Consider the following 25,322-nt stretch of genomic DNA (forward strand, 5'->3'; position numbering starts at 1 on the left):
AAGTTCTCTACTATTACGGATACCTGACCCTCATCAGATATATGACTTGCAGATATATTCTTCATTCTGCAGACTGTACTTTCACTTTAATATCCTTTGATGCACAGTTTTTAATTTTGATGAAGCCCAATTAAAATTATCTATTCTTCTTTTGTTGCATACCATAACTCCATTGATTTTAATTTTTGAAATCTGTGAGATCGGAGAAGTTCTGGGAATTGAAAAATTGACAGAACCAAAGCTAAGTTCAACTTTTCCCGACTACACTGTAACGTGTAATAAAGAAATAACACAAGCATTTCTAGAACGTGTGTGTATATGTGTGTATAAATACAGGGTCCAGCAAAAGTAAGGCTTCCTTGAGTGTGGCTGGTAGGGTAATAACATGGGTTTAATAATTTGTAGTTTTAATTTGAACATTTCACCTAAAATGTCATATGGTGTGTTTGGATGTGATATGGTTATGTTACAGAATTACATTCTTATGATTTTATGATAGAAGATTTTGTAATAAAAAAGGGGAGTTATTTGTGTCAGACCCACACACAGTCTATGAGCTACTTAAAATCCTAGTAATGTGTGTCCCAGCAGAATAAACCACGTTCAATACACACTTGGCACCAAATGCAGTAAAAGAAGTCCTTCAGGTTGAGGGAATTTACATTCCAGAGAGGTGAGACAAAATAAAATAAAAATGTTAGTATTAGCTGTTATAAATGCTATAAAGATGAATGAAAGGGGGAGCTGCTTTACACGAGGAAATCAAGGAATGCCTCACTTGGAAGACCTCTGAGCAAAGACCTCAGGAGGTTTGGGGACAGAACAAGCCATGTGAATATTCAGTGAGAGTGTTCCAGGTAGAGACAACAGTTAAGTGCAAAGGCTCTGAGGTAGAAATATGTTTGGCATGTTCAGCAAACAGGTAAGAGCCTGAATACAGTGATATATGCCATTCTACTCCATGAACATGAAAGAGTTCTCCATTTATTTGGTTCTTTAAATTCAATTCTCTCAGTAGTACTTTGTAGTTTTCAGTGCCTAGGTCTTGCACATATTTTGTTAAACTTATCCCTATTTCACTTTCATTTTTGGGATGCTATTGTATACTTTTGTACAGAACATTGTATATTATTGTGTATTAACCTCACATCCTGCAACCCTACTATAGTAACTTATTAATTCTGGAGAGGAGGGTAAGGGGTTGTTTACAGTTTTCTATGTATATAATCAGATGGTCTGTAAAAAAGCACTTTCACTATATTTTCCTTTCAAACTTCTATGACTTATTTCTTTCTCGTTTTATTGTACGGGCTACTTCATTTTTATTATTTTTATTTATTGGTTTTTTTAGAGAGAGAGGAAGAGAGATACACACACAGGAAAAAACATCAACCATGCAGTCATCCATGCAGTCACTGGTTGACTTCTGGTCTTAGGTATATAAATATGATAAATGGACTTCTTCACCATCGTCAAAAGAATCTTCATTCCTGAAGAGACATAACCCTTGCTCTGAAATGTACTTTGTCTAATATTAATACAGTCACGAGTGTTTGGATGATTAGTAGCTTATATATACCAAATAAGTGGTTGTGCTAGGGTTTATAATATAAATCTTTTTTAAATTTGTTTTTTAATTTTACTTTTTTGGACTTTATTTATTTTTAGAGAGAGGGGAAAGGAGGGAGAGAGGGAAGCATTAATGTGTGGCTACCTCTTGTGTATCCCCTACTGGGGACCTGGCCTGCAACCCAGGCGCATACCCTGACCAGAAATCCAAAGAGCAACCTTTCTGTTCGCAGACCAGCACTCAATCCAGCGAGCCACACCAGCCAGGGCTATAATATACATCTTTAATAGCACCATCTACCTTCAAATAATTTCATACTGCTTTGTGTATTAATATTAGATCCTTAGAGTAGTATACTTCCATTTTCTCCCTTCCATTATTTGGCTTTTAAAAATCTTGTACTTCTACATGTTATACATCTACATTTTACTTCTAAATATTATATACCCTATAGAACATTAAAACTTTTTGCTTTAAATAGTAAATTGTCCTTGAAATAAATTAAAATTTGGAAAGAAATTTATTTCCCCACATTTTTACCATTTCTTATCCTCTTCATTCCTCTGTGTAGATCTCAGTTTCCATCTGGAATGATTTTCTTTGGCCTAAAAAACTTCCTTTAATATTTGTAATACTGTGTAAGACTGCCAGCAAGAAATTCTCTCTGCTTTTGTTTGTCTGGAAAATGTCTTTATTTTGCCATCATTTCTGAAAGATATTTTTGTTAGGATTGAATTCTAACTTGATAGTTTTTTCCTTTCAGAACTTTAAATATGTTATGCTATTATATTCTGGCTTGCACTGTTCCCCCCCCCCCCTTTATCCTTTTGGAAAAATATAAAGAACCTTTTTAAAAAATTATTTTACAGAAAACTTGCAAATATAGCACAAAGTGCACATATATTTTTAATCTACTTTCTCCTAGTGCTAACACTTACACAACCATTTATCAGAAACGAGAAGGTACCACTGGTACAACAATGCACCTTTTCTGAGCACTCTGTGTTTTCTGGCACCAACGATGTTCCAGGAACATGCTGCATTTCTCTTACTCCAGCTCTGGGAATCAACCAGTTCTCAGAAAACCAGTTCCCTGGTTCCTGTTACAGAAGATCTGTAGAGTGTGAGATCTAGGCACCAGGTATGCTCATTGCTACTTTGAATGTCACTGCTTTGAGCCTTTCCCAGAAAAGAAAGTGAGGAAACATACGAGGGGGGATCCCTCCAAAACGTCGTTATCTTCTGGAGGGCGGGCCTCTTGTAATACAGGCTTCCCCTTCTAAATGAGTGTTCTAGGAACCCATTTGTATCTGTGTGCCAGCTGGCGTTGTTTTGAGAGGCTGTGTTCCGCTCCAGCAAAAAATTTTTTAAGACTCTTTCAATGCATTTGCCCATTTCAAGATGGGTGATTTACTAGCACACCTGCCCACACTGTGCTGAATGTTTGGCAGTTTTTGATCAAAAAGAGTATAACTCCCATGCCCCACCCTCCCTATTCACTCAATCTTGCCCCGGTGACTTTTTTTTGTTTCCCCAGATGAAAAACATCCTCAAAAGGAAACGTTTTGCTGATGTGGAAGAGGTGAAACAAAAACCAACAGAAGCACTAAAAGGCATCAACATCGGTGAGTTCAAAAGCAGTTTTGAGCAGCGGAAAAAACATCTCAATAAGTGTATTGCATCAAATGGAGAGTATTTTGAAGGTGACTAAAGTTTAAACATGTAAGAATACATTAACAATTTTTTATAAATAAATTATTTTGGGGGGCCCTCCTCGCATTTATGTATACTAACCCATGCATATACACAATATACAATTCCATAACTATTTCTACATATATATAAAACCATGAGTCCAGACTGACATCTCTGATTCCAATTTGACATCACATAGTTCATCTACACTTCTTCCTTTCATTACCTGTAACTTTCTCCTTTAACAATTAGAAACCTGGCTTTATTATCTAAAATACGCTCAATCCTAGTATACAGTAAGTCTTAATGTGGTCAACAGGTTCTTGAAACTGAGACTCTTGACACACACCAACAGCCACACCCACTCACATTGGGACAATTTAGACACGTTAATGCACCCAGGAAACCAAAGTACTGGGAGGACACCCATACTGACGTTGGGAGAATGTGCAAAGTCCACACAAGACAGTGGCACTGACCAGGCATTTTTGTTTCTCATCAATGTTGTAATGAAACAACATTAAACAAAACCACGTAATTTGAGGACCTGCTACATACATAAAGTAGTTTCAGACTTGCCAACCCATGGCCTTACAAGAAACTAGATTTGCTAACTACAATGCCTGTATACAATTCTTTTTATCTTTAGTCTTACAGTATCTAATCAAAATACTCTTTTCTAAGTTTACTTTGATTATTCCTTTCTTCCTCCTCAGTGTGCTTGTTATTATTCATTTATAAGTTAGGTCCATTTGTTGGCTTACATTGTTTTTCATGAAAAGTCAATGGTTGTTCTTTCTTTTGTCCCTCTACAGCATGTGTGTGTGTATGTACGTATATAATGTTAAAAAATATATAAATATAAAAATAAAATGTGGTCTTTTCCCCCCTCCGGCTTCTCTTAAGATTTCTTTTTATAACTGGTTGGATTAAGATACGCCTCAGTGTATCCTACCTAGGTTCATTAGGTCTAAGGCATTATCGCTTTCATCATACTAGGAAATTTTTCTGCCACTGTTTCTTTAAATACTTCTTCTGCATCCACATCTCCCCAACCCTCAGCCCCCAGTCCTGGACTCCAAATGCACATATATTAGACTACCTGACAATGTCCCACACATCACTGAGGCTCTTTTCCCCGCCAGCCTAGAATTCTTCCCACTGTGTTTCATTTGGATGGTTTCTGTTACTCGTTCACGGATCTTTTCTTCTGCCACGTCTAATCTGCTGTTAACCCTATCAGCTGAGCTTTCCATTTCAGATATTGTATTTTTCAATTCTAGAAGTTCTAATGGGTTTTTTTTACATCTTGTATTTATCACATGTTCATGCTTTTCTTTAAATGCAACATCTGCCTTCTAAATTTATCAACTCTGTCATTTCTGATTGTGTTTCCATCAACTGATTTTTCTCCTGGTTAAGGGTTACATTTTTCTATTTTTCCTTATGTCTAGTTATTTTGGATTAGATGAACATTTTGTATAGTTTGTCAATGTATGAATTTATTTATTTTTTGTTTAAAATTTTTTTCCTTTTATTGATTCCAGAGAAAGGGGAAGAAAGAAAGGGAGAGAAACACTGATGTGAGAGAGAAACATTGATCAGTTGCCTTTTGCATGTGCCCCCAGAATGGGGACTGAACCTGCAACACAGACATGTGCCCTTACCAGGAGTTGAATCCGTGGCCTTTTGGTTTGTGGGATGACACCCAACCAAGCCACAATGGCCAGGGCGTTCTTGTTTTTGTTTTTAATGTATGAATTTTTAAAATGCTGAGTTTTGTTCAAGTGGGCAGCTAAATTAGTTGAGAATGAGCTTAATCCCTTCGAGGCCTCTTTTTTTTTTTTCCAGCACAGTTTGGGGGTGGGGGCTGGAGTAACCTTTCTCTAGAGTTACTTTAGCCCTACTCATATAGGAATGCCATTTTGGGGGTCTCTCCCATATCGTTCTGACATTCAAGGAGATCTCTCCACTCCAGGTGGTAAGAACTAGAATGTCTCCTAACTCATTGTAAATTCCAATACTTTTACAGCCTCTCTGGTAGTTGTTCTTCCCCCAATAGGTGTACTTTACCTAGCCCATGGAGTCCCACGCAGCTTAATATCCAGCCGAAGACTCAAAGAAACTCCTCTGCAGATTTCTAAATCCTCTGCAGATTTCTAAATCCGTCTGTATAACTCCATCTTCTATAGTAATTAACCCTGCAAATTCCAGCCTTCACAGTTTCCCCAGACTTTGATTTCTATCTCCAACAGGACTGCCTTGCTTTGTTTAGATCCTGCACTAGAATCTAGTTTCAGACAGAAAGTCAGGGAGATAGTAGGGCTCAATTTGTTTTCCTTCTCTCTGGGACTGCGATCCTGCCCTGCCTGTTACCAAATACCTAACACACAGTTGTTTCATATATTTTGTACAGTTACCTAGCTGTTTATGGCCAGAGGGTAGTGTAGGACCAGTTACTCTGTAATATCTAGAAGTGGAAGTTCTCGACAGCTTTAATGTCTTCTGGAGATTAAGCAATCCTTAATCTCTTTAGGAATATGTTCAAAATAATTTGAGAACCCAATGAAAATCATGGATCCTTTGTCCATGCTCTTACATCAATGTGTATACATACGAAATTTGGAGAATTTCAGGGAGTTCACAGTTTCTGCCTTCTACTGTTCCATGCTGTTATGATTTCTGGTATTGGTGTCTTGTACTGTCATTCTTTCAAGGTTTTAGGTCAAATTTTTATTTACTGAAAACTTGCTAAGGCTAGAATTAAAGTGTTTGAACCAAGATTTTTTTTTTTTTTAACTTTTAAAAAATAAGTATCTCAATTTCAGGTCCCCAATCCTTGGCCATCCAAACCAGGAGGGTATCAAGTCAACACCTGCAAGGATGGCAGGTAAAAAAACCTGAGAGGCTGGATACTAAGGAGAAGAAACCCGAAACCAAGAGGCTGATGCTGGAGGCAAGGTTAAGAAGGGTAATCTCAAGGCCAAGATGCCTAAGGAGTGGAAGCCCCACTGCAGCCAAAACCCTGGCCTAGTCAGAGGAATTGGCAGGTATTCCCAGTCAGCTACGTATTCCCGAAAGGGCATGTACAAGAGGAAGTATTCCGCAGCTAAATCCAGGATTGAAAAGAAAAAGGAGAAAGTTATAGCTATTGTCACAAAAACAGTTGGTGGCAACAAGAATAGTGGTACCCGAGTGGTTAAACTTTGCAAACTACTTAGATACTACCCTACTGTAGATGTGCCTCGAAAGCTGTTAAACCATGGCAAGAAGCCCTTCAGTCAGCCTGTAAGAAAACTGTGGGTCAGCATCACTCTCGCGACCATTCAGATCATCCTCACTGGGTGCCACAGGGGCAAAAGGGTGGTTTTCCTGAAGCAGCTGAGCAGCGGCTTACTACTTGTGACTGGACTTCTGGCCCGTAATCGAGTTCTTCTGTGGAGAACACACCAGAAATTTGTCATCACCACCTCCACCAAAATTGATATAAATGGTGTGAAAATCCCCAAGCATCTCACTGATGTTTACTTCAAGAAGCAGCTGCAGAAGCCAAGACACCAGGAAGGGGAGATCTCTGACACGGAGAAAGGAAAACACAAGATTACAGAGCAATAGAAGGTTGATCAGAAAGCAATGGGATCACAAATTCTGCCAAAAATCAGAGCTGTTCCTCAGCTCCAGGGCCACCTCCGCTCTGTGTTTGCTCTCGCAAACTTTGGGCTTTATCCGTACAAAATGAAGTTCTAAATTTCTTTTGAAAAAACCTAATTAAATAATTGATCTGTTGAAAAATAAAGTAAGTGTCTCCTTTGATCAAAGAGTAAGTACGAAGTGCGGGGGGCGGGGGGGGGGGGAGGAGGATCCAGCTACTATTCTTTCTACAATGTGGCAGATATTTCTCACCTATCTTCATAGCGACACACTGGCTGATACTACAGAGAAACAAAGCCCAAGTAATCTGAACTTTGCACCCAATTTCTTAATTTGCTTTCTTTCATTATGTAATTATTAAAAAGAAAATTATTTTCATTTTACTATTCCAGACCTAGCCCGTAGCAACAGCAATAGCCATACTGAATTATAAATATATATATGGTAGTCCCCCTTTATCTGTGGGGGATAAGTTCCAAGACTCCCAGTTGGATGCCTGACCTATGGATAATACCAAACTCTCTCTATATAATGTTTCTCCCTATTCATACATACTTATGATAGTTTTATTTATAAATTAGGCACAGTAAATTAGTAACAATAACTAATAATAAAATTAGATTACAATATATTGTAATAAAATGTATGTGAATGTGGTCACTTGTTTTAGCAGATCCCTTGCTGAAGTCTTCATATAGGCTCAATGCTTTCTGGTGCAACACACTGGCATCAACTGGAATGCATTTTCTGTTCACGTCATCCACATAAACTTAATGCCTTTTCCAAATTACCTAAGCACTTAGCATGCACTGTGGCCATAATGTTTCAAGTTTACGGTACAAAAGGAAAACTAGCATGCATTTCTTTTTCATTCTTCACAATTTCAAGGATAGAAGATTCATTCTTAGTACAGATCTTAGCAACCTCAGAATACAATTTTTTTCTTTCGTTATTAAGTCAAGAACTCTCACCTTTTCCTTGAAAACAGTACTTTCTCTTTCAAGTTTCTCTTTAGCATATCTGAATTGCCAGCATCACTACCCTTGAGTTTTGGAGTCATTAGGTAAAATAAGGTCTTCCTGAACACGAGCACCTGTGACACAGCAGCAGATGATATGATAACTGAGACAGCTGCTAGTGGCTAAGTGACTGAAAAGCTTGAATATACTGTGTTGATACTCTGGACAAAGAGATGACTGATTCACTTCCCAGGTTGGATGGAGCAAAACAGGACATTGTGAAATTTCATCACTGCTACTCAGAAAGGCGCATGATTTAAAACTGATTATTTCTGGAATTTTCCACTTAAATGCTTTTGAACCAAAGTTAACTGTAGATAACTGAAACTGCAGAGAGCAAAACCATGGATAAGGAAGGACTACTGTATCTCATATACATACATGTTCATTCTTCTCTAATTGCTGTTAAAAACGAACTTTCTTACTTTACTAGTCCTCAGAGCATTAGCTACCAGCCCTGTCAGGTCAGATACATGTGAATAAATGTCAACTCAGAAATCGCCCTAGTCCAACATACTCAGCAATAAATACCTGTTCATGTAAGGAACGGAAGGAAATTAAGAAGGTAGAGACAGAGAGTAAATAGAAAAGGAGAGCATTTTATGATGCTTGACTCTCAATTCTAATCCACTGATCTCTATCTCTCTGTGCTAGTACTGCACTTTGATTACTGTAGCTTTCCTGTAAGTGTTGAAATCAGATAGTGCGCCTTCTAACTTTGTGCTTCTTTTTGAAGGTTATTTCACCTATTCTGGGTCATCTGAATCTTAGGAGCCACCTGTCAACTTCTGCAAACAAGCTAGTGAGGATTTTGATAGGGTTTGCAATGACTCTGCAGATCAATTTGAGTAGTGCTCCTATCTTGTCTTCTGATCCATGAACATTGGGTAGATCTGTAATCTCTTTGAACAGTGTTTCAGTAACAAGTCTTGCACTTTTGTGTTAAATTTATTCCTAAATACTCATTCTTTTTGATAGCATTATAAATGGAATTATTGTCTTAATTTCATTGCCAGTGTAGAGAAGTACGTTTGATTTTTGTATATTGCTCTTGTATCCCATTTACAGACTTTCTGTTTTGAAATACTTGTACATTACATTAAAATTACATTACAAATAACAAAAGTCATTCTAACAAAAAAGAATTTCATTGAAGTAAACAAAAGAACCTGACATTACACAGTAATATATAATAGAGCCCAAGAATTGCTGAATCTCTAGGTATAAGTCAAGATGAATAAAGTCTTATTTGTTATGCACTAATTTTAGAGACACTCCTCTAATTCATAAAGGCATTAAGATTCTCAGAAGTAACATAGTTAGAGAAGACAGCTGGGAAATCTGATAAATTCCACAATACTGGTTAATAGACAATAATATAAAAAACAAGAGAAGAAACACCACAAGAACAGAGAATGAATGTTTCTTTATGCACCAAAGATATAATGCCTTTTCTTACCCAGTCAGAGTAAGTTTTCTTACTTGAAAAGTTAACATTTCCTTTAATACCTATATTTGTAATACTCGTGCAGTGTTATAATTATTTTTATTGATGTGAGAGTGAGAAACACTGATTTGCTGTTCCACTTATTTATGCATTCCTTGGTTGATTCTTGTATGTGCCCTGACCAGGGATCAAACCCACAACCATGGTGTATCAGGACAATGCTCTAACAACTAAGCCACCTGGCCAGGGCTCCATGTAGAGTTTTAAATATTTATTAGGCACTTGCATTTTACTACATATCTATTTGGTAAAAATTTAAAATATATATATATTTGGTCCTAGCTGGTGAGGCTCAGGGGATTGAGTTGGGCCTACGAACCAAAAGGTCTCCAGTTCAATTCCCAGTCAGAAATAATAATGGCACCAACAATTTACATTCCTGTAGTTTTAGGATTCACAAAGTGCTTCACATACATACCTGCCTTTGATCTTGTCTTTTGCTGAGCATCTTTGGTTCCATTGTACAGAACAGCAACCCCAAACCCAGAAATATTTAGACAGGAATGTATTCCCAATCACAGAGCTTGTTCAGAACATGAACTCTGATAACAAATGCCCCAGTTTGAATCCTGGCTTTATTACTTATGAGCTATGTGACCCTGGGAAATTACTTAACAACCTCTTTTGGTCCAGTGTGGGGGCGAATGATAGGCAACTGATAGATGTATTCCTCCACATCAGTGTTTCCCTCTTTCTGCTTCCCTTTCCTTCTCTCTAAAAATAAATAAATAAAATCTTTTAAAAAATTTGTTATTTGTATCTCACGAGACATCTGAAAAATGAAAAGCTCTGATGATAAGTAAAACATAATCACAATTACTATGTCTTAATTATTTTGAATTCAAGATTAGTGTAGCAGAAATTAATGAGAGTTGCTTTGTTTCACAAAAGTCGTAAGATTTACTTCATTGGAATCATGTATTTCCAGAGGTAGTTTTAAATTTGATATGTTGTAGTTAATACCTTGAATCCCTAATGAATTTCCTCCATTTCCTTTATTCCTGAGCTCTCTTTATATGCTCCTTTGACACTTTTCTGAAAAAAAGGAAGGAGAAACTTTTTCACGTCCAACAACTGAGCAAGTAGATTCTGTGATAGAATACTATGTTGCTGCTTTTGCCATAATTTCCACTACCCCAAACTTTGGAGGTACCTTCCAGAAGATGGTGTTCTCCAGAATCTTCTTAAATTTGGTACCACAGCATCAAAAGTAACCCTGCCTAAAATAACAATCTGGATCCCTACAAAGCTACTTCAATCATATTTTGATGATCTGTTAAGTTATACACTGCACACCAATAAGAAACTACAAGTACAGTGTGAAATCACTTCAGGAGTTAAGAAAGGCAGTATGGAGCACAGTAATTAAGAGGATGCAGGCAAACATGGTCTCTGACTCTGCCACATACTAGCTGTGTTGCACTGGGTGAAGTTTTAACCTCTCTGGACCTACCTCTGGTTCCCCCAGTAGAAGTTACCCATTTCCATTTCCAATATGTTGTGAGGATTAATAAGACCATGTGTAGAGACCTATGTACATAAAAAGCTCTCACTTAAACTATTAAATTGGTTTCGAATACTAATCTAGCTACTCACTTTCAGCCTTCTCCCAGTCTAATGCTTTGCCACAAGTGAGACAAACTGTCCACCCTCCTTTCGGCCTGCCCTTATCTTATTCTCCCGATTACGGCTCCTTGACCCAGTGCAACTGTATCCCAGGCAGCAGCATGACTCTCAGGCCAGTAACCCTCTTCTGAATTTTCCCTGAATTTGCTCTCGTATCTCCAAACCCTTTGTTCGCTTTCCCTTTCCCCTTCCCCTTTATGGATATAAAAACTTTATATAACTTGTCACATGATTAAGCTTTTTCTACAAAATGAAAAATTTTGTTACAAAATGAGTTTATATACTATCTCTAAAAGCCACCAAATCTTCAGAATCTAGGGCTTGTTGATTAACTGGTTCAAACTTATTAATCTATAATGCTTACTCCCCACTCTCACGACAACTTGTCCTCTAGTCATGACACTTTTACAGCAGAATACTGGGCATGGCATTTCTTTACTCTATATTAGATAAAACACAGCTACTTTAAATTCTCGCTAATTTACTTCCACGAACCTTTACCACCTCCTCACGTCTAGCTTCCAGCTCAGGTTTTGCTTTGTCTAAACAGTAACAACAAAAATCCTGTCAAGCAACCTCTTCTCTGGCTTATGTATCAGAGGACAAAACATCTGATAAACAAGTTAAATCTGCACTGACCCATTTAGGACACCAGCCAAAGCCGAAAACCATTTCATTCCAAAGGAGTAGTGGAATTTGAATACTGCTGGTATGTCTCTCACCAAATAGTTCCAATAACACAGTGTAAACTTAACTACAAAAACAGACCACAAATCCTGTAAAAGATGCAGTGAAAAATGATAGGGGAGAACTGCTAAGCCACTGACAAATGAAGAATAAATGCAGGAACAGAAATAGATAAGAATGACAGCACAAGTGGACTTAAAATTAAAATTATATGAACACAAAATTAAGAGTCCCTTAAAAATGAATAAGACGTTTACATATATTTTAATGGCTCTTTGTATTCACACTATAAAAGTCAAAAGTAAGATTAAAGGATCTTATTTATACAATTTTGTCAGAAAAAGTATGCCAGCCCTTCCACACTATTCTCTCAGTGCTAAATGGTACCCAAAGGATTAAAATTATAATCTAAAGTTTGTCAAATACAAGATAAAACTTGCTTTCGTAAGTTTTAATTTCATTTCTCTACAAGTTCCGAACATTTGTTTGTTTTCCATTATTTGGTAGGAAAACGCTCACTATTTTAAATGGATTTCCTTTAAGTGACTCTTCTCAGTACCATTATTGCATATATTATTCTATCACTTCACTTTTCATTTGTGCCAGTGTCTCCTCCTAAATTATAAACTGAGTTAGTAGGGACCACGGAAGCAATGAAAGAGGTATACCACCAGTGTGAGGACCCCTTTATACTCCTAAAATTACTGAGGATCCCAAGAAGTTTTTGTTTATGTGGGTTATATCAATTTATATGTGCCATGTTAAAAATTAAAACTAAGAAAACTTTTAAATATTTATTAATCTATTTTAAAACAATAGGCCTATAAATAACATTTTTATTTAAAAAAGTATTTCCATGCCCTGGCTGGTGCGGCTCAGTGGATTGAGTGCCAGCCTGTGAACCCAAGGGTTGCCAGTTCAATTCCCAGTCAGGGCACATGACTGGGTTGCAGGCCAGGTCCCAGTAGGGAGCTCGTGAGAGGCAACCACACATTGATGTTTCTCCCCCTCTCTTTCTCCCTCCTCCCTTCCCCTCTGTCTAAAAATAAATAAATAAATCTTTTTAAAAAAATATTTTCCAAAACAAAAATAAAACAGTGAGAAGAGTGGCCTGGATTTTATAGTTTTGTTACTTTAATGTCCAGCTTAATAGACAACTGAATTTTCTTATCTGCTTCTGCGTTTAATCTGTTGCAATAAGCTGCTCTGGTTGAAACGCATGAAGAATAAAAAGTACATATATGAAGAAAGTCTAGTTGCACAGATATGTAGCTGGAAAGGGAGGAGCATTTTAAGAGCCTATTTAGATAATTCTAAATATTCTTCTTTAACACTATTTAAGTGAGTAAATGATACTTTCTTAAAGATTAGATGCAATGTGGAATCTGAAACCATATCAATGAATTTTCATATTGTATTACATTGAATCTGTTAGTTTACACTTTGAGTGGATCTTTTTATCCACACATGATTTTATAACAACACGTATTGGTCATTTGAAAAAATACAGGTTCACTATACAGTTCTTCCTTATGCTGATACATCTCATTACACAATATGAAAAGAAACGTATTCATAAATATTACCATGGACCTCATCAGGGGAATCTCTTATTGGAAAGCTGTCAAGCTCAAGGAGGAAAACAAAAGTTTTCCAGAATTGTAATTTTCATTTAAAAGCACGAATTATTTCATTGGCAACAAATATCATTTTATTCACTTGGGAAAGTATAATCTGCCAAATACTCAAGTTTGAATAATGATAGTGTACCAGTTGTTCTTCCAAGAATAAGGTGCCCAATTCAGCCCTGGCCGGGTAGCTCAGTTGGTTAGAGCATCGTCCCAATATGCCAAGGTTGAAAGTTCAATCCCCCATCAGGGCACATAGAAGAACCAACCAATGAATGCATAAATAAATGGAACAACAAATCATTGTTTTTCTCTCTTTATCCCCCCTCCCTCCCTCCTCCTCCTAAAATGAATAAATAAATTTTTTTTAAAGGTGGCCAATTCAATTTCATAAGATAATCATCACTGTCTCATAATGGGGCAGAAATACTTTACAGTTACTTTCGATTTTGTCACACAGGAAAAAAAGATGTTCACTCAAGAGTAAAGATTTATTAAAATTAAAAAGTTCTTCCTGTTTCATTAAGGACATTCTTCAGTGAAATTATGCTTTGGTTTTTTTCCCCTCCTGTGAGTTCATGGTGGTTTAGAATATAGTAACTTTTCCAGAATTTACATGTCATACAATGTGTCCAAGTAGCCTAATCCCTAAAATTACGGAGCTTCATTCAGGAGAAAACGTGGTAACAATGCAGAGAAAAGATACACCTAAGACTGACACACACACAGAAGTACAGTGTCCCCACACCAAAACTGCTATCATCAAAACTATCTGAACAGTTAAAGTTTTAGATGCCTTGCTATTTAAGGCATTTAAATATCTTTTAATATCTTCAAGGTATGCCTCGAAAAATTTAAATTATAGAAAAACAAATCTGTAAATCCTGAGGAACACTGCAATCCAGCATTATTCCCGGGATAGTTAGGATTATCTTTGTTTGACTATAGAGGCAAAGATCCAATTCTACTGATGAACTAGGTAGGGGCCTTCTACTGGTGGCAGGCCCACTTGCTTCAACCATGGTTCTGCTGCAGAAATTAAGACCACTTCTATTAAAGTGACTTTTTTGTGAGGAAAAAGGGTCAATGTTTTGGGCATAAAAATCCCTACCTCAATGCTGTTTAGAAGGAAAAGAGGCTATAGTATGTAATGAGATTGTAGTATCAGATGAAAAACATCTGATAATCTATATATATGAAACCATAGTGAGGCATAATGTAAATCAGAAATTCTTAATATCAAACTGCCATTAAAGTGCAAGGAGGAGCGCCCTGGACAGTGTAGCTCAGGTGGTTGGACGTCGTCCTGCAAACTGAAAGGTTTCCAATTCAATTCCCTATCAGGGCACATGCCTGGGTGTGGGTTCGGTCCCCAGTTGGGGCATGTGCAAGAGGCAACCAGTCAATGTTTCTCTCTCACATTGATGTTTCCCTCCCTTTCTTCCCCCCTCTCTGTAGAATCAATCAAAGGGGAAAAAAAAACTTTTTAATGCAAGGAGGTACATCAGTAGTCCTAGATATTTTCTCTCAAGAAAGAACCTACATGAACTACTACACTAATTGCTCTGTAAGAAAAACTTTAATTAAAAAACAATAGCAAAAAAAAACCCAGACCAATAGCACATACATAAAACAACTCTTTCTTTCCTCTGACTCTACAGAAGAGGTATGAGATGTCATTAAGTTTGCTTAGCTGGCTTTAATTAAACCTTGCCCACATAGTCTGAGAAAAATGACTCAGCAAGATTCAGCCCACATGTTAGGGAGAGTTAAGAGATTAGCACTACTAAATTAAACACACATTTCTCTAACATGTTGTTTATAAACACAGAAAGAGGCTTATACATTAAATGACTTGCTCAAGCTCAGAAAGCAAATTAACTTTGATAGAACCCTGTCTCTTTGCTCAATATTCTAATACACTTGTCGCTAAAAGATCATCTCCAGAAAAAACTAAAGGCTCATAGTCACTGACAGGTCCTTTTACACACAGTCTCTCATGCTCCTGAAAGATTAAACCACTCACCGTACATTTAAGAGTTTGAATACATCTTTTGTAAGTCTTTAACTAGAAATTCCAACTACAACCCATTCTGCACATTATCTGAGCCAGCCATCTTTTAAAAAGTTAAATATACCACATCCCTGCTCAAACCTTCAGGGAATTCAAATCCTTAACAAGGACTACCAGCTCTGCACGATCTGGCCCACACCTGCTCTTCAACATCTGCTTCTGCTCTCCCTACTTGACTCACGTCTGCAACACAGACCTTCTTTCAGTTCTTTGAACTCGACAACCTTCTTTACTCACTGAGGAGGACCTTTCTGTGACTATTTCCTCGGTCTGGAATGTTCTTCCTCTTCTCTCTCTTTTCTCCTACCTAACTTTTGAGAACATCTCCGGTATCAGCATAAATGTCAGTTCCTTAAGACAGCATTTCCTGTGCTACCTCCTCATGTCCTGAAACAGGAAAAGAGTAACAACCTCTGTTTATCACTCCTTTCCCCTCTCTAAAAATAAATAAATGAAATCTTAAAAAAAAATAATATACAGAGAGTATAAGTGCATTTGCTACATTTCTCATTATTTAACAGTGTGTATCCATAGCTAATGTATATATTTTGCAATAAGCCCTTTAGACAATTCACTCAGAGAAAGTTTATGTTTAAAAAGACAACACTGACATGAAGAAACAAATCTGAAGAAACACCAGCATTTAATTCAAAGGCAGTGGTTACTGTAAGACTGTGTGTTTGAAGATGAAAATAACACATACAGCTGCAAAAGATGCCTTTACAAAACATTCTGTGATAAACTGACTTAATCAAATGAGTACTGTAAAATATTTTTTCATGATTTCAATTCTACAGTTTCTTGTCCACTTAAAAAAAAGAATTATTATTAATCTGTCAGATTCATTAATGGAAGAATACAAAGAGATCATAGATACAAGTGCCTCAGTATCACGTTTCAAATAGAAAAACCATCATCCCACTGATGGCACAGACTCTGTCATCCAATGCATGGGAATCAACATAATGCATCTGAAAGTTTATTCTGTTTAAGGTGAAGCATCTGGTATCACTATGAATACTATTGTGAATTCAATTAAAAAACATGTAACACTGAAGATACATTTTTTCTTTTAGTGATAATGAGAATACAAATTCTAGTGGTGTACTGTGCCATGGTGAAAACAATGATCCCATTAAGCTAAAAAACAAAAAAAAAACCAAGAACAAAAAACCAAACCCTATAAAACAAAAAAATATACTTGGAATAGCTGTAGAATACACATTCATAACTGCACATGAAAAGGCTACAATATTTTACCAATGGAAAAATAAGCTAATGTTAAAACTTAGAAATTCATAGTGACTTAACTATAAAATTTGTGATCAACTTGATGATGATCACACACACACACACACACACACACAGACATATGAAAGGCAGCTTGCGATTTCTCTATTAACATGTGTCGTCAAGTAATTTTGGAAATGTCTGAGCTTGTAAAAAACTACTTCAGTCCTGGCTGGTGCAGCTCAGTGGACTGAGCGCCAGCATGCAAACCAAAGGGTCACTGGTTCCATGCCCAGTCTAGGACACATGCCTGGGTTGCAGGCCAAGTCCCCAGTAGGGGAGTGCAAGAGGAAACAACACATTGATGTCTCTCTCCATCACTTTCTCCCCCCCTTCCCCTCTGTCTAAAAATTCAAAAGAAAAGGCAAGACAAGAAAAAGAGAAGAAAAGAGAACTACTTCATAAATCTACTTAAGTGTCCTACAATGGTACTGAACTATTTTTACAAATGAATCTTCTAATTTTGTTTGCATTTTTCAAATCAGTTGGAAGTATTTAATTAGAGAATTCAATGAAATGAAATGCTCAAAGCACCTTCAGGTTTTTAAGTTTTTGATAAATTGTGGTTACTGAAAATAAAAGAATGGAAGAGCAGATAAAGTGCCTCCCAGACAAGGTCAAGTTAAAGGAGTTCATCATCACCAAGCCCTTATTATACAAAATATTAGAGACTAATCTAAGAAAAAGATAAAAAATATGAACAGTAAAATAACAACAAACTCAAAACTATCAACAACGGAATCTAAAAAACAAAAACGAAAGCTAAGCAAACAACTAGAACAGGAACAGAATCACAGAAATGGAGATCACATGGAGAATTACCAGCAGAGAGGAAGGGGGAGAACAGGGAAAAGGTACAGGGAGTAAGAAGCATAAATGGTAGGTACAAAATAGACAGGGGGGTGTTAAGGATAGTACAGGAAACGGAGAGGCCAAGAAACTTACATGCATGACCCATGGACATGAACTAAGGGAGGGGAATGCTGTAGCGAATGGGGGTACTGGGAGGAGGGGAACAAAGGGGAGAAAAAAATGGAACTGTGATAGCATACATAATCAATAAAATATACTTATAAAAAAAGAAAAGCTTGCCAACAGCAACTACCAAATGAAAGTGTCTGCAATCTCCAGTTTACCAGCCCTGAAACACAACTTACGAGGACTACAAAAGTATTACATGCCCAGCAAGAGTCATATTCTCCAAATTTATGTATTACAGTACCCAGATCAATGTCCTTGGAATCTTACAATTCCAGGATAATTATTTATTTCTGAAAAAAAAAAAAAAAGAACCCGTCTTCCTGAGGTACGAAAATGAACTAATTTACTTCAAGTTCTTACTATTCACTCAAAAATCGAATACCAACAAATGTCAAAAATGGAAAATAACAGGTAATAAGTATTGATAAATAGTAGGTAGTAATAGGTAGTAAGTATTATGCTTATAATAGGTGCACTAAAAACATTATTTTTGACAAAAAATTAACATGACTACCATACAGATACAGAAAGGTATATATAAAAGTGAAAATAATAAGAGTAATTACATATGTGCCAATACATAAAAATATTTATGCAGATAATTAAGTACAAAATATGCCAGAAGAAAAAGTAAGTAGCTGTTCCATTATGCAGGCAAAGGAGTCATCTGTGTTTGTATGTATGGGTGCACATGAGTGACTTCCTGATAGTTGTTTTAGCTGCTCTTAAAAAAATAAATCAGGATATCATAATCAGAACACTAAAAAAGAAAAGCATATTACAGATCCTACTAAGGAATATCAGGATTAAAGAAACATATATAGTAAAAACAAAGACCTACATCTCTAGAATATTCACCTTGTACCAGACATAGTAGTAGCAGGGACTGTGAAGCCAATGTATCTTGGGCTCAAAGTCTTATATTCCACAATAGGAAATCAACACATATGTCTAAAATTGGTAAGTAAGTAGTAGTATAATCGTATTATTTAGAAATAGGATGGTAAATACCAGGAGAACTAGTTAAGAGTTGTCACAGACAGCAGAATTCTTAATGGAAAGAGTGGTGCAGGATACTCCATTGTAAGTCATATACTAGTACTGTTTAACTTTTTTAATTATGCAATTATTATTTTCATTAAAAACCTTTGAAATTGGTTTAAAATATAAAAAGACTGGAGAAAGTAGATCAAGGAAGGCTATTATGCCGTGTCTAAGTAAAAAGTCAAGAAAAACAGTTGTTTAAACATGTCCACATTAACACAATTCTGGCCACTGAAATGTAAAAAAGTAAGCTGAACAAACTTTGGCTTCTGGTCAGAGTTTTTATGATCTTTAAAAAAAGGTCTGAAAGATGAACATTGTTTTTTTGCAACATGAAATGTAATAATAACTGATTCATTCATGGATCAAACCACCAGGCAAAATGTTATTGTAGAATAAGACAGAAACACAGTCTCAAAGCATCACCCTATTACTTATTAATTGCAAAGGGGGAAAGTACTTTTAATGGAGAGATCTGGCCAACTATATCTTACCCAAGGGCTCAAAGTTATTATCTCCAGTAACAGGACAAAGTAACATTATGCACTTCCTGATGTGAGGCACTGAGGAAGATATCCCCTAGGTAGTATTTTGCCAAAAAGCTTAATTTGAATGCCAAATAAAGGAGATTTTATTAACAAATTATTTAGACTCATTCAAAAATGTCAATATCATGATATGATTTGTTCTAGATTAAGGAAAGTAAAAAGACAGGACAACTAAATTCAATGCATAATTCTGAACTGGACTCTAGATATCTCCACTGCCACCCACCCCGCCCCCTGGGAAAAAAGGGAAAAAAGTTAAGTTTAAATAAAAACTATAAAGCATACAATGTTACTGCCTAATATTAAATTCCCTGGGTATAATTATAATGTTGTAGTTATACAAGAGAACATTCCTGTTTTGATTCTCGTTTTGAGAAGATACATACTGGAGTATTTAGGAACCCAGCATTGTGATATCCACAGCTTACTTTAAAATCTTCAGATGATCTAGCAAACAAAAGGAATAGAAACACAAAGTGTGTATACAAATGCAACAAAATGTTAATAATTAGAAAATCTACATGAAGGGCATATAGGGGTAAGAATAGTTGCACTATTCTTCCAAAATTTTCAGTAGGTTTGAAAGTTTTTCAAAACAAAAAGCTGGAAGGGGAAAAGAAACTGCTTCAACTAGCTCCACACCGTGAGGAAGACTAGCCTGAGGACAAACAACTGACTAAACCGCAGGACAGAGAGGTAATCTGGGTTCTTGGTGAGGTTGCTAAGCCACCTAACAAGCTAAATGTTAAAAAACTGGCACATCTTCAAACTTTTTGTTGTTGTTTAAGCCAGTCTGGGGGGGTTTCATTTGGGAGGTGAGGGGCTGTTACTTCCTAATACATAAATATTTAAAAGAAGTATTGGGCCTGGCTGGTATGGCTCAGTGGATTGAGCGCCAGCCTGCGAACCAAAGGGTCGCTGGTTTGATTCCCAGTCAGGGCACATGCCTGGGTTGCAGGACAGGTCCACAGCTGGGGGTGCACAAGAGGCAACCACACACTGATGTATCTCATCCTCTCTTTCTCTTTCCCATCCCCTCTCTCTAAAAATGAAGATAAAATCTTAAAAAAAAAAAGTATTGTCACCAAAATTATATTGAGGATTTGGAGCAAAGGAGGGATATCATAGTCCAAGACAGAAAGGACTTATCCTTTCTATCTTATACAATCTAATACTATGTTTTTTAAACTAATAGTCAATACTTTTTAAAATTAAACTTTAAATAAATATACTTCAAATAAAAACAGATGCACCCAGTATTAGAAATCACTTTCCTGACACAGGAGTAAGGGCACTTACTATAGTCATTTACCACAGGATAAAAATATTCTAAGCCAGAGAAAATGTCACATACAGAACCCCCAACTCCACCTCTTTTCTGAAAGCTCCTAGAATCGTAAACTGCAGGTGATGAGAGATTTTGTGGTTTCAGTGTGTTCTTTTTAAAGGGGTATGGTGTTTGATGTGAAAGAAATGGCTGCTTATTATCATTAGAAGAAGTGATAAATGAAAAAAATCTCAGCTAAATACCAGCTTTTTCAATCTAAAAATATGAATATCAAATCAAGTTCTTTGTATATAAAGAAGTCTGGTTATAACCATCCCCAAGATTATGCAGCCGAAGAAATCACTCAGGTGTAAGATATTTTTCAATAAAGTTTTTTAAGCCACAAAATGGCATCCCAATAGCCCTTGTACAAATATTTTAGGTTTTACCAGCACTATTGTTTTAGTTTTCCACTTTTTAAGAAATCTGCATTTCCAGCCTCTCTGGTATGAAGTACTGGAAAGAATATAGGCTTTGGAGTCCAACAGATGTGGATCAACAATTCTGATTTCACCACCACTAGCTGTGGACCTTCTTGGCTCAGTCACCTAATGTTCATAACCCTTAACTTTCTCATTAGCACAATGAGGATATACAATTTTCCTCAGAGGGTTACTATGAGAATGAACTGAAATAATGTATATAAAAGCACTTCACACAGTGCCAGGCACATAGCAGGTGCTCAATCAGTTATTTCCTTCTCTTTCTCCCTCCACATTAGAGAATTCACAGCATTCACATGTACTTCAAACTCTAAATTTAAAAAAAAAAAAGCTTCTTTAATAAAGATTTTGAAAAACACTGGCACTAAGTTATCTGTTTCTACCTCCTATTCTAATTTTTAAAAGCATTCTTCTATTTCATCTATTTATTTTTTAGAGAGAGGGGAAGGGAGGGAGAAAGAGAGGGGGAGAAACATCGATGTGAGAAACAAGGATCGGTTGCCTCTCATACACACCCAGACTGGGGACTGAATGTGCAACCTAGGCATGTGCCTTGACCAGGAATCAAACTGGCGATCTTTCGCTTTGTGGGACAACGCCCAACCAACTGAGCCGCCCCAGCCAGGGCCATTCTGTTAACAGGGCTTAGACCATGCCCGTGTTGGTATGGCCTGAACTATGTATGTTATGCAAATACAACGTAGTTATGATAACCTTTGTGTGTGGTTTAAAAAAACCCACAAAATTTACAATCTTAACCATTTTTAAGTGTACAGTTCAGTAATGTTAAGTATGTTCACACTGTTGTTTAATAGCCCTCCAGAACTTTCTCATTTTGCAGAACTAAAATTCTGTATGTATTAAACAACAATCCTCCTTTGCCCCATTCCCCCACATCCTGACAACCACTAATGGACATCTGGCTTCCTTCCACCTCTGGCTGTTGTAATTACTGTGCTGCTATGAACATGGTGTGCAAATACATTGTTTGAGACCCTGCTTTCCATTCTTTGCAATATATACCAGAAGTGGTATTGCTGGATCATATGGTAGCTCTATTTTTAATTTATTTTTTAGTAGTAATGATCATCTTAAAGTACAGTCTTTCCCCCAATAAACTCTTGGAGTATTTAGCATATGCTTCCTCAAATTTTGCATCCTAATTTTTAAAAATCCCCAATGTTATTCAAACAACATACTGTGTACTTTGTCCATGCTACTAAATGTTAGAAGTGAGTTATACTCTAGTATGTTGTGTATGCTTGTGTTTGACATGTCTGTCTCCCCCACTAGGAGGTAAATTTTATAAGGGAAGAACTTCATTTAGTTCAGTGCCATACTCCCAACATCTAGCACAGTGGGCACTCATATATATGTTGAATGAATAAATGAATACATCAATCAAACAAACAAATATACTGCTTCCCCGCTTCAAGTTTGTTAGGGATCCTAAATAAGTAGTGCACTATTAATGACTAGGAAGTATAGATTTCCAAACTGATTGGTAAAGCAAAGATTTAGCAATTAGTGCTTCATGTTGCAACATCAACTAACTTTTATAAAGCACCCACTGTGTGCAAGAAACTATATTACATATACACAAAGCTGTGTTAGACAGTCTATGATTTGATGTATGCTGAAAAAAATTAAATGACTCTCTTGTCCTTTCAAATATTTGAGAACTTATAAAGCACTTGATGTATCATTCATAATATATAAATTAAATGTTAATTGATTTATTATAGATGTCTTGTCAAGAAGGGACTGTAAAGGACTAAAGAAAGGATGCAGGGAGACCAATTAAGTTTCTACAACAGTCCAGGCGACATGATGATATCATGGACCAGGATACTGCAGTAGATATATAGCAAGTGGGGAGATTCAGAATGTTGAGTCAAAAGAATGTTGAGGGATGTGAGAAGAGGCATGGAGGATAATTCCAAGGTTTTGGGTCTTAACAAATATCTGAGTAAATGCTTGTTATGGTCCATGCCCTGCACTAACTGCCACATCATACCATTTATTACAATCAATTTTGCAAGGTAAGCATATTGCCTCCTGTCTAAAGAGAAGTTCAAAGAGATTTTAAAACTGTCCTGAAGTCAAACAGTGGCAACACACATATTAATTAATTTATGTTCTTTTCACTACACCATTCCCCTCTTACCACTCTGGCCATTACCTCTTAATTTCCTTGCTGGATTCCTATCCTGTCTACACTTAAATGGTATTGGTATTCCTTACAGTTTTTGGAGGTTTTCTCTTTTTACTCCATACTCATTGAAGTGTCACTATGACTTCAATTGCTTTTATTTCCCCAGACTGCATTCCACTTCTTACGTTCCAGAGGAATACAAGTGTCTACTGGACATATTAACCTAGATATCCGACAGGCACATATTCCAACTCAGGAACATAATCATCATGCCTATGAGACCTGCTGTCCTACTCTCATATTCTCAGTTAATGGCACCAACTCACCCAGCCAGGGGCACAGACCTAATCCTTTCATTCACCACTTGACATACAGGATAAAGTACAAGCTTATTGCCTGATCGCACAAGGTCCTTCACAGTTGGCACCACATAGTTTCTAAACACAATAGTTTCAGAGCCAAAATGTCATAAACAGGGGACTGGGTGACTAAATTGTGATACAGCTAATGGACACTACACAACAGCTAAAAAAATGAATAAACTATTTAACATTGACAGGGATGGTCTCCAAGATACATTATGGGGTAAGAAAAAAAGTAAAATACAACTATTTCTGTGATGTATTTATTTAATAGTATAGCCTTGATTCTCGAACTTGAACTTGTAGCAAAATTATCTGGAGGGCTCTGTCAAAAACACAGGTGGCTAAGCCCTACCCAAGGAGTTTCTGATTCAATAGATCAGAGTGGGACATGAGAACTTGCATCTCCAGCAAGTTTCCTGGTCATGCTAGCCTAGCACTGCTGTTAAGAAATCCACATTTTGGAACTAATGCCTTCACAATCAATGCACATTTCAAAAATATGGATCATTTTTTATCATCTTTAAAGAAAACCAACCCACCAACCACACATTATTCAAATTTCACGATGGTCAAGGAAGGCCAAATACTGCCTTAAAAGCCACTCATTCATTGAACCAGACCATGGCAGTTTTGAGAAAATATAACAAACAAACAGCAAGGAAGGCAAGAAAAGCTGAAAACTATTTTGTGGTGCATTTCAAAATCTACAAATAAAATGTGTATGTGTGTGTGTATGTATGTGTGTATGTGTATATATATATATATATATCCATGCAATATCAAGCAAGTTCAGAACACCATTGCTTGCAGGAAGAAGTGTTTTAAAGAGTCAATAATAAATTAACAAAAATTCTGAATTATTTACTCTTAAAAGTAAGTTAGCTATAATGCTTTTCTTAAAATTAATATTTAAAATGTCCAATTCTTTCTTTCCACCTCATTTCCATCAGTCAACAAATATATTCACCTAAGAGCACATGATAAAACAAACTGCATTTAAGAATACAGTTCCCTAAAAAAACTCATTGAACTGAATAATTTTAAACTCAGTAAATTTACTAAAATCCAATAGAAAATCAGGAAAATAGGCAAAATGTTTGAAGAAAAGAGTCCATTTGGCAGTAACATTTTTATGGGGCTAAAGTAAAGTATTCCAAGGGTAGACAGAATGCCAAGGATGTGCATGTTACCCAAATCACTGCTGGCACTGGAGATCACCATTAAGCGGGGAGACTACAACCAAGGGCAGATGTAAGAGCACTGATTATATATATGCACACACACACATATATATGTACACACACACACTCCCTCATCACCAATGTCCTGAACAGTGCTTCCTAAAACGCATAAACTAGAAAAAGGTGAAATCAGCTCAAGAAAACATGTGCTGAGAGCTAAGTTTAAAATAAAATGCTGTGTTAAAAAAAAAAAAAAGCAGTCCTGTAATCTGTGGCACTTACACATGAAAACATCTGAATAAGGAAAATTTTTTAGAAGAAAAACTAAAGAGGTAGAGTCATATTAGGAATATTTAAAAATCAGTTACATTGGAGTTTATCAGGTTAATAATGTAATACTGAAATTATTTATTCCCTCAAGCACACATTAACTATGAGTCACAAATTGCCCCAACAAAGTAAAGTCCACATGTTGCTTAACTTATAATTACTTACGTTACACAAGATATTGCTATTGAATATTTTAATTAG

At 36.5% G+C, this 25,322-nt stretch overlaps 1 protein-coding gene and 1 pseudogene across 1 annotated transcript in view; one reads left to right on the forward strand and one right to left on the reverse strand.

Annotated features, from left to right (window-relative positions):
* RAB10 (RAB10, member RAS oncogene family) overlaps nt 1-25,322 on the reverse strand; it is a 71,018-nt gene that overhangs the window by 29,600 nt on the left and 16,096 nt on the right. The gene's annotated exons all lie outside the window — the stretch shown is intronic.
* On the forward strand, nt 5,866-7,013 carry LOC112297984 (large ribosomal subunit protein eL6 pseudogene; annotated as a pseudogene).

The sequence above is a fragment of the Desmodus rotundus genome, chromosome 5 (assembly GCF_022682495.2).
Source record: "Desmodus rotundus isolate HL8 chromosome 5, HLdesRot8A.1, whole genome shotgun sequence".
Classification (NCBI taxonomy): domain Eukaryota; kingdom Metazoa; phylum Chordata; class Mammalia; order Chiroptera; family Phyllostomidae; genus Desmodus; species Desmodus rotundus.